Source organism: Salvelinus fontinalis, chromosome 30, assembly GCF_029448725.1.
Source record: "Salvelinus fontinalis isolate EN_2023a chromosome 30, ASM2944872v1, whole genome shotgun sequence".
Lineage (NCBI taxonomy): Eukaryota > Metazoa > Chordata > Actinopteri > Salmoniformes > Salmonidae > Salvelinus > Salvelinus fontinalis.
Genome location: NC_074694.1, coordinates 36,495,804 through 36,512,377, shown reverse-complemented (window position 1 = coordinate 36,512,377; position 16,574 = coordinate 36,495,804). Strand labels below are relative to the sequence as shown.

Below are 16,574 nucleotides of genomic sequence, written 5' to 3'. Positions count from 1 at the left end.
GTTTAGCAAAGTTGCACCTGGCTGTATTAACGCTCCGCTTAGGCTACAACACATCCTCTTACCTTGCGCTCGCATTTCCATAGGACCATTCCATTCCACATTTCTAGTGTTTCTCAAAATATAGCCGGGTGTAACTTTCCTAAACTGCGTACAGTAAGTTTATTGGTTGTATTTGAACAAATATTTCTCACTTATATGAAAATTAAGTTCCAAATGTTTCCAGAACTGTATCGCATGCTAGGCGTATTTGCGTTTAGACGGAGCATTTGGGCAGTATCTGAGCATCAGGGCTTTCCCTCAGCTCAGGCGGCAGACAGCTTTCCCACACATAGTTGACATGCTAGGGGAAGCAGATGTGGGTTTAATGGATCAGTGTGAGGAGCTGTAGAAGATGTCAAACCCTTAGGCTCCGTTTTAGGACCACTATTGTTTTCACTATATATTTTACCTCTTGGTGATGTCATTCGGAAGCATAATGTTGACTTTCACTGCTATGCGGACGACACATAGCTGTACATTTTTATGAAACACGGTGAAGCCCCAAAATTGTCCTCCCTGGAAGCCTGTGTTTCAGACATAAGGAACTGGATGGCGGCAAATGTTCTACTTTTAAACATGGACAAAACAGAGATGCTAGTTCTAGGTCACAAGAAACAAAGAGATATTCTATTGAATCTGAAAATTAATCTTGTTGGTTATACAGTCGTCTCAAACAAAACTGTGAAGGACCTCGGCGTTACTCTGGACCCTGATCTCTCTTTTGACGAACATATCAAGACTGTTTCAAGGACAGCTTTTTTCCATCTACGTAACATTGCAAAAATCAGAAACTTTCTGTCCAAAAATTATGCAGAAAAATGTATCCATGCTTTTGTCACTTCTAGATTAGACTACTGCAATGCTCTCTGCAATCGGCTACCCGGATAAAGCACTAAATAAACTTCAGTTAGTGCTAAATACGGCTGCTAGAATCTTGACTAGAACTAAAAAATGTATCATATTACTCCAGTGCTATCCTCTCTACACTGGCTCCTGTTAAAGCTAGGGCTGATTTCAATGTTTTACTGCTAACCTACAAAGCATTACATGGGCTTACTCCTACCTATCTTTCCGATTTGGTCCTGCCGTACATACCTACACGTTATGGAACTCTGATCTGTTTACCGGACGTGCTACCTGTCCCGGACCTGCTGTTTTCAACTCTCTAGAAACAGCAGGAACGGTAGAGATACTCTGAAAGATTGGCTATGAAAAGCCAACTGACATTTACTCCTGAGTTGCTGACCTGTTGCACCCTCTACAACCACTGTGATTATTATTATTTGACCCTGCTGGTCATCTATGAACATTTGAGCATCTTGGCCATGTTCTGTTACAATCTCTACCCGGCACAGCCAGAAGAGGATTGGCCACCCCTCATAGCCTGGTTCCTCTCTAGGTTTCTTCCTAGGTTCCAGCTTTTCTAGGGAGTTTTTCCTAGCCACCGTGCTTCTACACCTACATTGCTTGCTGTTTGGGGTTTTAGGCTGGGTTTCTGTACAGCACTTTGTGACATCAGCTAAAAATACATTTGATTGATTGATACATTCAGGTTTCAGGCCTGGACATGATTACAGTTATGTCATAGGAGACTTGTCACGCCCTGGCCTTAGTATTCTTGGTTTTCTTTATTATTTTAGTTAGGTCAGGGTGTGACATGGGGAATGTTTTTGTTTTGTTGGTTTTGGGTGTTGTTTATGGAAAAGGGGTTGTGTTAGTATATGGGTTTGTGTGGAGTACATGTTTCTAGTATTGTCTATGTATGTGTAGTTGTCTAGGAGAGTCTATGGTTACCTGAATGAGTTCCCAATTAGAGACAGCTGATTTCGGTTGTCTCTGATTGGGAGCCTTATTTAGGGTAGCCATAGGCTCTCATTGGTTGTGGGTAATTGTCTATGTAGAACGTTTGTAGCCTGTATGTATGTGCACAACGTTTGTAGCTTCACGGTCGTTTTGTTATTTTGTTAAAGTGTTTCGTGTTTATTGTTTGTCATCTTTTAAAATAAAAGAAGATGGCTTACTTTCCAACTGCTGCATTTTGGTCCGTCAATCCCCCACACGATCGTGACAGAATTACCCACCATAGGACCAAGCGGCATGGAAAGCGGCAACAGGACCTACCTACACAGGATTCATGGACATGGGAGGAGATACTGGATGGTAAGGGGCCGTGGGCTCAACCGGGAGAATATCGCCTTCCTCGTGAAGAGCTGGAGGCAGCTAAAGCCGAGAGGAGGCGATATGAGGAGGCAGCACGGAGACAAGGCTGGAGACCCGTGAGTACAACCCAAAAATTTCTTGGGGGGGGCCTTAAAGGGAGTGTGGCGAAGTCAGGTAGGAAACCTGCGCCTACTCCCTGTACTTACCGTGGAGAGCGGGAGTACGGCAGACACCGTGTTACGCAGTAGAGCGCACGGTGTCTCCTGTACGCGTGCATAGCCCGGTTTGGTACATTTCAGCTCCACGTATCGGCCGGGCTAGACTGAGAGTTGAGCCATATGTCATGAAGCCGGCCCAACGCATCTGGTCACCAGTGCGTCTCCTCGGGCCGGCGTACATGGCACCAGCCTTACGCATGGTGTCCCCGGTTCGCCTACATAGGCCGGTGCGGGTTATTCCACCTTCCCGCACTGGTCAGGCGACGGGGAGCATACAACCAGGTAAGGTTGGGCAGGCTCGGCGTTCAAGGGAGCCAGTACGCCTGCACGGTCCGGTATTTCCGGCGCCACCTCCCCGCCCCAACCCAGTACCACCAGTGCCTCCTCCACGCACTAGCTATATGGTGCGTGGCTCCAGCCCTTTACCACCAGTGTCTAAACCACGCACCAAGCCTCCTGTGTGTCCCCAGAGTCCTGTGCGTCCTGTTGCTGCTCCCCGCACTAGCCCTGAGATGCGTGTCCCCAGCCCGGTGCCACCAGTCCCGGCACCACGCACCAGGCCTACAGTGCGCCTCAGCCGGCAGGAGTCTGCCGTCTGCACAGCGATGACTGAACTGCCCGTCTGCCAAGCGCCATCTGAGCCATCCGTCTCCCCAGCGCCATCTGAGCCATCCGTCTCCCCAGCGCCATCTGAGCCATCCGTCTGCAATGAGCCTGCAAAGCCGCCCGTCTGCCATGAGCCTGCAAAGCCGCCCGTCTGCCATGAGCCCACTGAGCCGTCCGCCAGACAGGAGCCGCTAGAGCCGCCAGCCAGACAGGAGCCGCTAGAGCCGTCCGTCAGACAGGATCTGCCAGAGCCGCCAACCAGACAGGATCTGCCAGAGCCGCCAACCAGACAGGATCTGCCAGAGCCGCCAACCAGACAGGAGCAGCCAGATCAGTCAGCCAGCCATGAGCAGCCAGATCCGTCAGCCAGCCATGAGCAGCCAGATCCGTCAGCTAGCCATGAGCAGCCAGATCCGTCAGCTAGCCATGAGCAGCCAGATCCGTCAGCTAGCCATGAGCAGCCAGATCCGTCAGCTAGCCATGAGCAGCCAGATCCGTCAGCTAGCCATGAGCAGCCAGATCCGTCAGCTAGCCATGAGCAGCCAGATCCGTCAGCTAGCCATGAGCAGCCAGATCCGTCAGCTAGCCATGAGCAGCCAGATCCGTCAGCTAGCCATGAGCAGCCAGATCCGTCAGCTAGCCATGAGCAGCCAGATCCGTCAGCTAGCCATGAGCAGCCAGATCCGTCAGCTAGCCATGAGCAGCCAGATCCGTCAGCTAGCCATGAGCAGCCAGATCCGTCAGCTAGCCATGAGCAGCCAGATCCGTCAGCTAGCCATGAGCAGCCAGATCCGTCAGCTAGCCATGAGCAGCCAGATCCGTCAGCTAGCCATGAGCAGCCAGATCCGTCAGCTAGCCATGAGCAGCCAGATCCGTCAGTTAGCCATGAGCAGCCAGATCCGTCAGCTAGCCATGAGCAGCCAGATCCGTCAGCTAGCCATGAGCAGCCAGATCCGTCAGCTAGCCATGAGCAGCCAGATCCGTCAGCTAGCCATGAGCAGCCAGATCCGTCAGCCAGCCATGAGCAGCCAGATCCGTCAGCTAGCCATGAGCAGCCAGATCCGTCAGCCAGCCATGAGCAGCCAGATCCGTCAGCTAGCCATGAGCAGCCAGATCCGTCAGCTAGCCATGAGCAGCCAGATCCGTCAGCCAGCCATGAGCAGCCAGATCCGTCAGCCAGCCATGAGCAGCCAGATCTGTCAGCCAGCCATGGGCCGTCCCTCAGTCCGGAGCTGCAGTCCCTCAGTCCGGAGCTGCCATTCCTCAGTCCGGAGCTGCCATTCCTCAGTCCGGAGCTGCCCCTTACCCTGGTACTGCCCCTTACCCTGGTGCTGCCCCTTACCCTGGTGCTGCCCCTTACCCTGGTGCTGCCCCTTACCCTGGTACTGCCCCTGACCCTGGTACTGCCCCTTACCCTGGTACTGGCCCTTAGTTCGGAGCTGTCCCTTAGTCCGGAACTGCCCTTTAATGCAATGGGGTTAATGTGGAGGGGGGTCGTTTGGAGGAAGCCTAGGAGATGTTTAGGTACTGTGGTGACGTGGGGACCGCGACCAGAGCCGGAGCCGCCACCGTGGATGGAAGCCCACCCAGACCCTCCCCTAGACTGTGTATGGTGCGCCCGGAGTTCGCGCCTCAAGGGGGGGGTTATGTCACGCCCTGGCCTTAGTATTCTTGGTTTTCTTTATTATTTTAGTTAGGTCAGGGTGTGACATGGGGAATGTTTTTGTTTTGTTGGTTTTGGGTGTTGTTTATGGAAAAGGGGTTGTGTTAGTATATGGGTTTGTGTGGAGTACATGTTTCTAGTATTGTCTATGTATGTGTAGTTGTCTAGGAGAGTCTATGGTTACCTGAATGAGTTCCCAATTAGAGACAGCTGATTTCGGTTGTCTCTGATTGGGAGCCTTATTTAGGGTAGCCATAGGCTCTCATTGGTTGTGGGTAATTGTCTATGTAGAACGTTTGTAGCCTGTATGTATGTGCACAACGTTTGTAGCTTCACGGTCGTTTTGTTATTTTGTTAAAGTGTTTCGTGTTTGTCATCTTTTAAAATAAAAGAAGATGGCTTACTTTCCAACTGCTGCATTTTGGTCCGTCAATCCCCCACACGATCGTGACAAGACTGTGCTTTCTCTTTGCAAATCACACTGCAAGACATCCTGAACTTTGAGAAGTCCTACAAGAACTGTGAGGATGAGAAGCATGATCTGATGCGGGTCTATGTGGAGCACAAGGGCGACATGGACAGGATCATGGAGAACGTGCTGTGTGCCACCCTGGAGGATGAGACACGGATCAGAGCCATCCTCAAGAGTGCCATCTGCTCCAAGGGGCTGCAGGCTCACAAGGCTTTCACCAACGCAAGGTGTGTGAACTAACCTACTACTCTAAATGTATTTTTAGTTAGTTTTATCACAGACAAACAGTAGCTAGCTGATACATGTGAACATCTTTATGTTCACCAAATGCATCTATCACCATTAAGCTGGTAATGTTTTGGTGTTGTCACTCCCTGACCTGAGATATCTCTGTTTTCTTTATATTTTGGTTAGGTCAGGGTGTGACTAGGGTGGGTACGTTAGTTTTTGTATTGTCTAGGGTTTTTGTATGTCAAGGGTTGTTGTAGGTCTAGGTGATTTATATGTGTATGGTGGCCTGATATGGTTCCCAATCAGAGGCAGCTGTTTATCATTGTCTCTGATTGGGGATCATATTTAGGTAGCCATTTATCTTTTGGTGTTGGTGGGTTCTTGTCTATGTGTAGTTGCCTGTCAGCACTCATTTGTATAGCTTCACGTTTTGTTATTGTGTTAGTTTTGTTCAGTGTTCATTCTTATAATAAAGAAGAATGTACGCATACCCCGCTGTGCCTTGGTCTCCTCCTTACAACAGCCGTGACAGGTGTCAATGTGTTTCCAGGTCGATAAAGAGCATAAAAAGGCAGATTTACAAACGCTCAGCATGCGTTGAATATGGCCGGTGTCAGTAAACGTTGGCAATTTCTTTAAATTAAATTGTTGCTAGCAACACATTTACAGTCACCAACGCTCTAGACAATATGAAAATAGCCTAACCAGCTCTGCTAGGGCAAGTAAAATGGTCAGATTGAGGTGTTCTCTCATTTTTGTCTGGAATTAGATAGGAAGCTAGCTAACTTTAGCCGGTTAGCTTGTGTGCTTGACTGCCATTGTGAGGTCAGAACGCTCAGGTCAACCCTACTCGTTGGACAGTGCGTCCAGTGTGCGCTCTGAACGCTCCGAGAGCAAAACGCTCTGAATTTACAAATGGACAATCTGACAACGCTCTGAATTTATGAACGCTCAGAGCGCACTCTAAACACACTCTGGCACTCCAGATTGAATTTACGAACACAACCTTAATAAAGGCACTTTTAGAACAATTACAAGTGATGAAACAATTAAAACATGCTCCGGAACGTTCACGAATAGTAAGTATTTTTTAAACCTCCCGCTTTGGGCTGGATATGTCAATGTGTAGTTCATACATGCATAATCTATGAGCAGAATTACTGTTTTACCTCAATTAGCCACAAGCTGTGTGGCAACATTTTCCGCCACGTGGGCCAGCTATTAGCCACTTGAGTTTCAACCAATGAGCTTCAGCCCCTCACCATTGTAGTGACAGCTAGTAAGATGCACACACAGCAGAGCGAGAGAGAAAGAGCAATGCAATTGACATGGTGCACATACAGTGGGAAGAAAAAGTATGTGAACCCTTTAGAATTACCTGGATTTCTGCATGAATTGGTCATAACATTTAGACAAACACAGTCTGCTTAAACTAATAACACACAATTATAATTGTTCATGTCTTGAACACACTGTGTAAACATTCACAGTGCAGGTTGGGGAAAGTATGTTAACCCTTGGATTTAATGACAGGTTGACCCTCCTTTGGCAGCAATAACCTCAACCAAACGTTTTCTGTAATGGCGGATCAGACCTGCACAACGGTCAGGAGGAATTTTGGACCATTCCTCTTTACAAAACTGTTTCAGTTCCACAATATTCTTGGGATGTCTGGTGTGAACCGCTCTCTTGAGGTCATGCCACAGCATCTCAATCGGGTTGAGGTCAGGACTGACTGGGCCACTCCAGAAGGCATATTTTCTTCTGTTCAAGCCAATCTGTTGTTGATTTACTTCTATCTTTTGGGTTGTTGTCCTGTTGCATCACCTAACTTCTGTTGAGCTTCAATTGGCGTACCAATAGCCTCACATTGTCCTGCAAAATGTATTGATAAACTTGGGAATTCATTTTTCCGTCGATGATAGCAAGCTGTTCAGGCCTTGAGACAGCAAAGCAGCCCCAAACCATGATGCTCCGTCCACCATAGTTTACAGTTGGGATGAGGTTTTGATGTTGGTGTGCTGTGACTTTTTTTCTTCACACATAGTGTTGTGTGTTCCTTCCAAACAACACAACTTTAGTTTCATCTGTCCACAGAATATTTTGCCAGTAGCGCTATGGAACATCCAGCTGCACTTTTGCGAACTTCAGACGTGCAGCAATGGGGTTTTTTGGACAGCAGTGGCTTTTTCCTTGGTGTCATCCCATGAACACCATTCTTGTTTAGTGTTTTACATATTGTAGACTCGTTAACAGAGATGTTAGCGTCTTCCATTCTTGTTTTGCCGGAACAAACTTACTTGTTTTAAACACCAAGAAAAACATCTTGGCCATGTTCTGTTACAATCTCTACCCGGCACAGCCAGAAGAGGACTGGCCACCCCTCATAGCCTGGTTCCTCTCTAGGTTTCTTCCTAGGTTTTGGCCTTTCTAGGGAGTTTTTCCTAGCCACCGTGCTTCTACACCTGCATTGCTTGCTGTTTGGGGTTTTAGGCTGGGTTTCTGTACAGCACTTCGAGATATCAGATGATGTAAGAAGGGCTATATAAATAAATTTGATTCGATTTTGATTTGAGTACAAATTCAGGAAGTGGCAGAAACAAAACTTCTAGGAGTGCAGCTAGACAACTGCTTATCATGGTCGTCTCAAATAACTAATCTATGTAAAAATAAAACTGCATGCATGATCAGAAGGATAGCTACATATTTACCAGGAAAGATTCTTAAGCAAATAACACAAGCAGTAATTGAGAGTCAGGTGAACTACTGTTCTGTGGTCTGGGGAAATGCATCAGCAAGTGAAATTAGGAGGCTGCAGATTAAACAGAACAAAGCAGCAAGGATTGTTTTAAGGTGAGATGTGGTTCTTCTGTTGTAGTCATGCGCAATGCTCTTGGTTGGTCATCAATCAACAAGATAATTGAAAGAAACATGTTTATTTTATTTCATAATATACACCATTTAAAATGGCCAAACTCTATAAACAACAGTATTCAGTTGGTAAGAGACAGACATTTAGTAAATACTAGGAATAGATTGTCCTCCATCTATGTGTTATCCAGACAGAGAAGAGAAATAGGCAAAATAACATTTTGATTTAGAGCAATAAAGAAATTGAATAATTTAACTGAACAAACCAGAAACCTTCAATTTATATACATTTAAACAATACTTTAAAACCATTTAAATATAATGCATAGGAAAGTTGTGCTGGACTATGGTAGATGAAGAATCAATCTATCTTTTTAGACTGTTAGAGTATCTGGTCAATATGTTAGTGTATTATGTCTGTTTGTAACGGTGTGTTATATGTGAAAATGTGATCGTATTATAAGTTGTATTTTAATGTTTAAGGACTACTGGAAGATTAGTCGAAATGAGGACTTAAAGAGATCCTAATAAAATAAGTCTTTGGCTGACGCTCTAGGATTCTTCTTAACCTCATTGTGCATTCTACGCTGCGCTCTTGCAGTCATCTTTGCAGGACGGCCACTCCTAGGGAGAGTAGCAACAGTGCAGAAATGTCTCCATTTATAGACAATTTGTCTTACCGTGGACTGACTTTTAGAGATACTTTTGTAAGTTTGTTTATGCAAGGCAACAATTCTTCATCTTAGGTCTTCTGAGATCTCTTTTGTTCAAGGCATGGATCACATCAGGCAATGCTTCTTGTGAATAGCAAAATCAAATTGTGTGAGTGTTTTTTATGGGCAGGGCAGCTCTATTCAACATCTCCAATCCCGTCTCATTGATTTGACTCCAGGTTAGTTGACTCCTGACTCCTATTAGCTTTTGGAGAATTCATTAGCCTAGGTGGTCACATACTTTTTCCATGACATTACACTGTGAATGTTTAAATTATGTATTCAATATAGACAATAAAAATACAATTTGTGTGTTATTAGTTTAAGCACACTGTGTTTGTCTATTGTTGTGACTTACATTTACATTTAAGTCATTTAGCAGACGCTCTTATCCAGAGCGACTTACAAATTGCTGCATTCACCTTATGACATCCAGTGGAACAGCCACTTCACAACAGTGCATCTAAATCTTTTAAGGGGGGGGGGGTCAGAAGGATTTCTTTATCCTATCCTAGGTAGATGAAGATCAGATCAAATTTTATGTAAAATCTATGCAGAAATCCAGGTTATTCCAAAGGGTTCACATACTTTTTCTTGCCACTGTATGTGACGTAGTATGACATATTTGGGACCACTTTTGGCTCGTGAGTGCTACATTCAGGACTACTGGTTAAAAAGTATACAAAAGTACTGCAGAATCTCTTAAAATGCATGCAAAAATGTGTTTTACATATGGCAATCTTGAATACGAACGAAACATTTTGCATTTTATCCTAGCCCTTCAAAGGCGTTCAATTAATTACTGATATACTGGTAAAAAATTAAAGCAAGTCCCTATCGCACATACATTTTTTACACAAATGAGATGTATTTCCTGTCCACTGGTCCCCACAGTGTCTGTTATGGACCCCGGAATGTTTACTGGTTTTATCAAAATCAAACTTCCCGTCTGTGAATGTCACCAAGCAGTTAACACAGTACAGTATTGCTGCCTGGTCTTTTAAAATCATCTGTATGTTACATTTGCAGCTTTGATGCTGTCCACCGTCTACCCATCTTCCTATGATTTGAGCGGTTGTTGATTGGCCCATTCCTGGATCAGCCTGTTAGCTATGCCGTAGCTTGGTGGAACCCAGAACACAGTGGGCTCTCTTTTTTTGTTCCAAGGTGGTGCCTTGATCTTCAGAGCCTCTTGGACTTCATGAAGGCTGAACCACTGTGTGTCCACCATACAGTTAGTTCCGTTTTCAACATACACTGCTCAAAAAAATAAAGGGAACACTTAAACAACACAATGTAACTCCAAGTCAATCACACTTCTGTGAAATCAAACTGTCCACTTAGGAAGCAACACTGATTGACAATAAATTTCACATGCTGTTGTGCAAATGGAATAGACAAAAGGTGGAAATTATAGGCAATTAGCAAGACACCCCCAATAAAGGAGTGGTTCTGCAGGTGGTGACCACAGACCACTTCTCAGTTCCTATGCTTCCTGGCTGATGTTTTGGTCACTTTTGAATGCTGGTGGTGCTTTCACTCTAGTGGTAGCATGAGAAGGAGTCTACAACCCACACAAGTGGCTCAGGTAGTGCAGCTCATGCAGGATGGCACATCAATGCGAGCTATGGCAAGAAGGTTTGCTGTGTCTGTCAGCGTAGTGTCCAGAGCATGGAGGCGCTACCAGGAGACAGGCCAGTACATCAGGAGACGTGGAGGAGGCCGTAGGAGGGCAACAACCCAGCAGCAGGACCGCTACCTCTGCCTTTGTGCAAGGAGGAGCACTACCAGAGCCCTGCAAAATGACCTCCAGCAGGCCACAAATGTGCATGTCTACAACCATGGATAAGCAGAGCTGGGTTACCAACCTGATTTTGTTATGTTTGTGTCACTCAGATACTGTAGCATATACCTGCATTAAGCATGGTGAAATGTGTAGAATTGCAGGAAAAAATCTTTAGAACTCTAAAATGTTATCTCCACCGGCCCAGAAACAGGCCTAAAAAAAAAACAGATTTAAATTAGTCCGGCCCTGTGGATAAGGCTTCGTCCAGATGTCTTGCACACACTCAAGCGACATGAATGTATTAAACACAGAGAGGGCTAGCGTAGAGAGGCAGCCACTGACTTACCTGTGTCTTTTCTGGGTTGACGGTGGCGTGACAGGCCATCATGAAGGAGCTCTGTGGGAAGGGCCAGTGCTGAGAGCCTGAGTACTGGATAGACTCCAACCCCACATCCTCAGCTATCTCCTTGCGGAGTGTCTCCTCCGTGGGCTCAGCTGTTGCGGGAAACACATTCAGGAACCTACACCAGCGCTTACGCTAACAGTAATATAATAGTCTTAACGAGTACAGTTATGGATAAGTAAGTTCCATCTTTCATGCTGTTTACAGCTGGGACGCATATTTATATTACCTGGATTATAGCCTATGTTATAAATAGTCAGTACACATGCTTCATTAGTTTAAAATATGTGACATGTGAGACTCACCCGTGTCACAGAAGCCTGCTAGTGCAGTGTACATGCTGCAGTGTACTGCAGTGTACTGCCTCCCCAGGAAACACCTTTTCCCATCAGACACTAGTACGATCACCACCGGAAACATCTGTAAAAGAAAACAAAATAGACTACGGAATTACTTTTCTCTCAGCTTGGGTAATGTACTAACTACATATTTCATGACCAAAGCCCATTGTACTGTATTTATTATGGATCCCCATTAGCTGCCGCCAAGGCAGAAGCTACTCCTCCTAGGGTCCAGCAAAATTAAGACAGTTACATTTTTTTTTTAAACATTACAATACATTCACAACAGATTCTGGACTTGGCATTTATTGTGGGTTATGCATGGGTGTCCGAGATGTGTGCCAGTAGTTCAAACTACAGGTTGACCGATTAATCGGAATGGCCGATTTAATTAGGGTGATTTCAAGTTTTCATAACAATCTGAATTTTCGGGTATTTTTGGACACCGATTTCATTCTTTTTTTTACACCTTTATTTAAGCTTTAAGCTTTCTTTTGAGTGGGCATCCTGATGAAAGCCGGTCAATATTTAAACCGCCCAGAAAATATACCTACCTATTTATATCATATAAATTATCAAACACTTGGTGTGCTATAGCAGCTTCCCACCAGAATGGGCTTTAGGTGAGTCAGATGAACCTGTAGCCATGTTACTTCAACAGTATTTAACATGAGATCCTCTCTAATCTTAACAGTAATGTGGTTCTGAATATAAACAGCCACACCTCCACCTTTGGCATTTCTGTCTTTTCTGTAGATCTTATAACCATGTATTTCTACCACTGTATCATCAAAGGTATTATCTAAGTGAATTTCAGAGATTGTCAGAAAATGAATGTCATCTGTAACTAGCAAATTATTGACTTCATGAACCTTGTTTCTTAAGCTACATATGTTAATGTGGGCTATTTTTAACACTTTTCTGGCATGCTTGATTGTTTTTCTTGCTTTACTGGGAAGCAACGATTTAGGGAGGGCAGAGGGCCAGATATTATGGGGCGTTTGTTGGTGTCGAGTTTCTTCCTAATCAGTTCTTTAAAATCCATCTTCAGCTGTTCTGAGCTGCCCTTCATAATGTCATTCGACCCCACATGAACCATGACAGTATCAGCCCCCGGTGACTGACGCACAGCCTCGGGAAGTAACCTGATGATATCCTGAACTTTTGCCCCAGGTACAGATATATGCCTCACCATGGAACTCCCTATCACAATAGCCGGAATGATCCGGCCTCTGCCGTGTCTCGAAGCTGATTGCGAGGTCAGAGCCTCAGAACTCACCTGAGAAGAGGCGCTGCTGAGACCCCGGCTGCGTGCAGGCCACGTCAGCCAAAGGGACAGAGCTCTGATCCAGACAACGCAGAAGTCTGACGTTTTCCCATCGTGTTATGAGATCTGCTGAATAGCTAATTGAACATGGAGTAATAAGTGATGCCACTGCTGTGACACACACTGACTGCCAGACTGGTTCCTATGGGCGGGCAGCCAAGTGGAGCTGCAGAAGCCCCTGACGATCAAAACACACACCCAGGTATAAGAGCAAACACACAGAGACACACACGGGACAGTACAATACTAGAAATACAGTAAAACACTAGATTGGAGAGACTTGACTCAAATATCCACTCTGGCTACAAGCGGTGCCTCAGGCCCTCTCAGTAGGAAGAAGGCTTTCCTCAGGTCTGTGAAGGTTCCTCCACACAGCCTCTCCACATCAACCTGCTCTATATGTAACGGATGTGAAATGGCTAGCTAGTTAGCGGGTACGCGCTAATAGCATTTCAATCGGTTACGTCACTTGCTCTGAGACCTGAAGTAGGGTTTCCCCTTGCTCTGCAAGGGCCGTGGCCTTTGTGGAGCGATGGGTAACGATGCTTCGTGGGCGACCGTTGTTGATGTGTGCAGAGGGTCCCTGGTTCGCGCCCGTGTCGGGGCGAGGAGACGGTTTAAAGTTATACTGTTACATATAGACCCTACAACAACACAGAGAGACAGTCAGTCAACCTGAACTCTGACCCATGAGACACAGAGGACAATTTAATTGGAGAATGAGATGGATTATTATTCCAAACGGGAATTTACTGTTCGAACAGTGATGCCATGAAATAATTTGTCATATGTACTGATGTTCTCTTACCAACATCAATCAAATTTAATAAAATGTATTTATAAAACCCTTCTTACATCAGCTGATGTCACAAAGTGATGTACAGAAACCCAGCCTAAAACCCCAAACAGCAAGCAATGCAGGTGTAGAAGCACGGTGGCTAGGAAAAACTCCCTAGAAAGGCTGGAACCTAGGAAGAAACCTAGAGAGGAACCAAGCTATGAGGGGTGGCCAATCCTCTTCTGGCTGTGCCAGGTAGAGATTGTAACAGAACATGGCCAAGATGTTAAAATGTTCATAGATGACCCACAGGGTCAAATAAAAATAATCAAAGGAGAAATGTGCTTCATTCTGTTCAGTGCAGTTGAGGAGAATAGATTCATTCACAATCTCCTTGTCCTCTCCAAGCTTTTCCAGAATTTCCTTCTACATCTGAGAGGAACAAGCATATTCCCATGACGTGCAACCTACAACTTCGTGTTACTATATAAATCTCTGTTGAAAGTTGTTCATGTCAAGAAATGACTGATTCTTTTATATCATTACAATAATGTCACTCTCAAATGAGAAATTCTGAAGTGGGAGTGGGCTGTCCTTGTTGTATAACGTCTTCGTCTCAATTCTAACCTCCATGCCACAGGGAAAATGTTCCCAGACTGCAACGCTGCTCGACATGCGTCATCATCCTCTATCTTATTCAGGAGCCTGAATCAGACAAGACATAACTTTAGCATGAATGTAATTAATATAACAAATCCCATTCAACTGTTATTTAACTTGCGGTATGCTTATTAAATGGGTGTGGTATATCTGAGAGTAAACTGAACTGACCTCATCCTATGTTGACAAATGATTCTACATTATACAATCTAATAAAAAAAAAGGATCAAAGTGAAAGACAAAGTTGATGATAGTCGAAACTGTCTTTGTAGCACTGTCCTGGCTTGACCAGAGAGGGCTGGTTCCAATCAGAGTATGTGAGCGGAGCTGGAGCAGAGCCTGACCAATTTGACAGGTGGGTGGAGCGAGATTCCCAAAGGCTGGAGCATTGGCTTTCTCACTGGCTCCAATTTCGCTCCAGTAGCACTCACTTCATGAGCTCAGGGCATGCCTGCCCCAGCATGCATTTGTAGTCTACTTGTGTGCTGATACAGCCCCTTGTTTTAGCTACTGTCATGGAGTTCGCTTTATATTTTCATTAACTTGTTATGGCTGGGGGCAGTATTGAGTAGCTTGGATGAATAAGTTGCCCAGAGTAAACTGTCTGCTACTCAGGCCCAGTTGCTAATATATGCATATTATTAGTAGATTTGGATGGAAAACACTCTGAAGTTTCTAAAACTGTTTGAATGATGTCTGTGATATAACAGAACTCATATGGCAGGCAAAAACCTGAGAAAAAATCCAACCAGGAAGTGGGAAATCTGAGGTTTGTAGTTTTTCAACTCATTGCCTATCGAATACACTGTAACTGATATTTTTTCTATGGGGTCATATTGCACTTCCTAAGGCTTCCACTAGATGTCAACAGTCTTTAGAACCTTGTTTGAGGGTTCTACTGTGAAGGAGGGGGGAATGGGAGCTGAATGAGTCAGAGGTCTGCCAGAGTGGCATGAGCTGGTCATGCACGTTCACGTGAGAGGTAGCTTGCATTCCATTGCATTTCTACAGACAAAGGAATTCTCCAGTTGGAACATGATTGAAGATTTATGATAAAAACATCCTAAAGATTGATTCTATACTTCATTTGACATGTTTCTACGGACTGTAACGGAACTTTTTGACTTTTCGTCTGCTCGCGCCTCATGAATTTGGATTACTGGGCTAAACGCGCGAACAAAAAGGAGGTATTTGGACATAAATGATGGACTTTATCGAACAAATCAAACATTTATTGTCGAACTGGGATTCCTGGGAGTGCATTCTGATGAAGATCATCAAAGGTAAGTGAATATTTATAATGCTATTTCTGACTTCTGTTGACTACACAACATGGTGGAAATCTGTTTGGCTTGTTTTGTTGTCTAAGCGCTGTACTCAGATTATTGCATGGTGTGCTTTTTCGGTAAATCTTTTTTGAAATCTGACACAGCGGTTGCATTAAGGAGAAGTTTATCTAAGGTTCCATGCATAACACTTGTATTTTCATCAACATTTATGATGAGTATTTCTGTAAATATATGTGGCTCTCTCACCGGATGTTTTGGAACTACTAAATATAACGCGCCAATGTAAACTCAGATTTTTGGATATAAATATGAACTTTATCGAACAAAACATACATGTATTGTGTAACATGAAGTCCTATGAGTGTCATCTGATGAAGATCATCAAAGGTTAGTGATTAATTTTATCTCTATTTTATCTCTATTTCTGCTTTTTGTGACTCCTCTCTTTGGCTGGAAAAATGGCTGTGTTTTTCTGTGACTAGGTGCAGACCTAATATAATCGTTTGGTGTGTTTTCGTCGTAAAGCCTTTTTGAAAAACTGTGGTGGGATTAACAACAAGTTTATCTTTAAAATGGTGTAAAATACTTCTATGTTTGAGGAATTTTAATTATGAGATTTCTGCACCCTGCACTTTCACTGGCTGTTGTCATATCGATCCCGATCTAAGCCATAAGAAGTTGTAACTGATAAAACACACAGGTGCTAAATCAAGGTGACTTGGTGATAAAGATGAGGACCAATATCAAGAAAGGGAGTGCGGTGATGTAGAGTTCACAACTAAAGAATCCTTGTGGAATCCGAAAAGACGAGTATGCCAAAAGCATGACATGCTAACAGAAAGGAAGGAGGTGGGTAGATAACTAAGTGTGTCATTGTAGCAAAGTATTTATAAACAAAAAAACGGATCTCTTAAACGTTCCTTAATATTCGTTCTATCATCTATACAACAGGCCATAATTGATTTTGGCCCAATAGGCCTGGCATATTCCCATGTTCAAGGAGCTTTCTGTTTTGAT

The 16,574-nt window shown here is 44.5% G+C and overlaps 1 pseudogene; it reads right to left on the bottom strand.

Annotated features, from left to right (window-relative positions):
* Positions 1–10,033: 10,033 nt before the first annotated feature.
* LOC129828519 (NAD(P)H pyrophosphatase NUDT13, mitochondrial-like) lies at positions 10,034–14,241 on the bottom strand (annotated as a pseudogene).
* Positions 14,242–16,574: the final 2,333 nt, after the last annotated feature.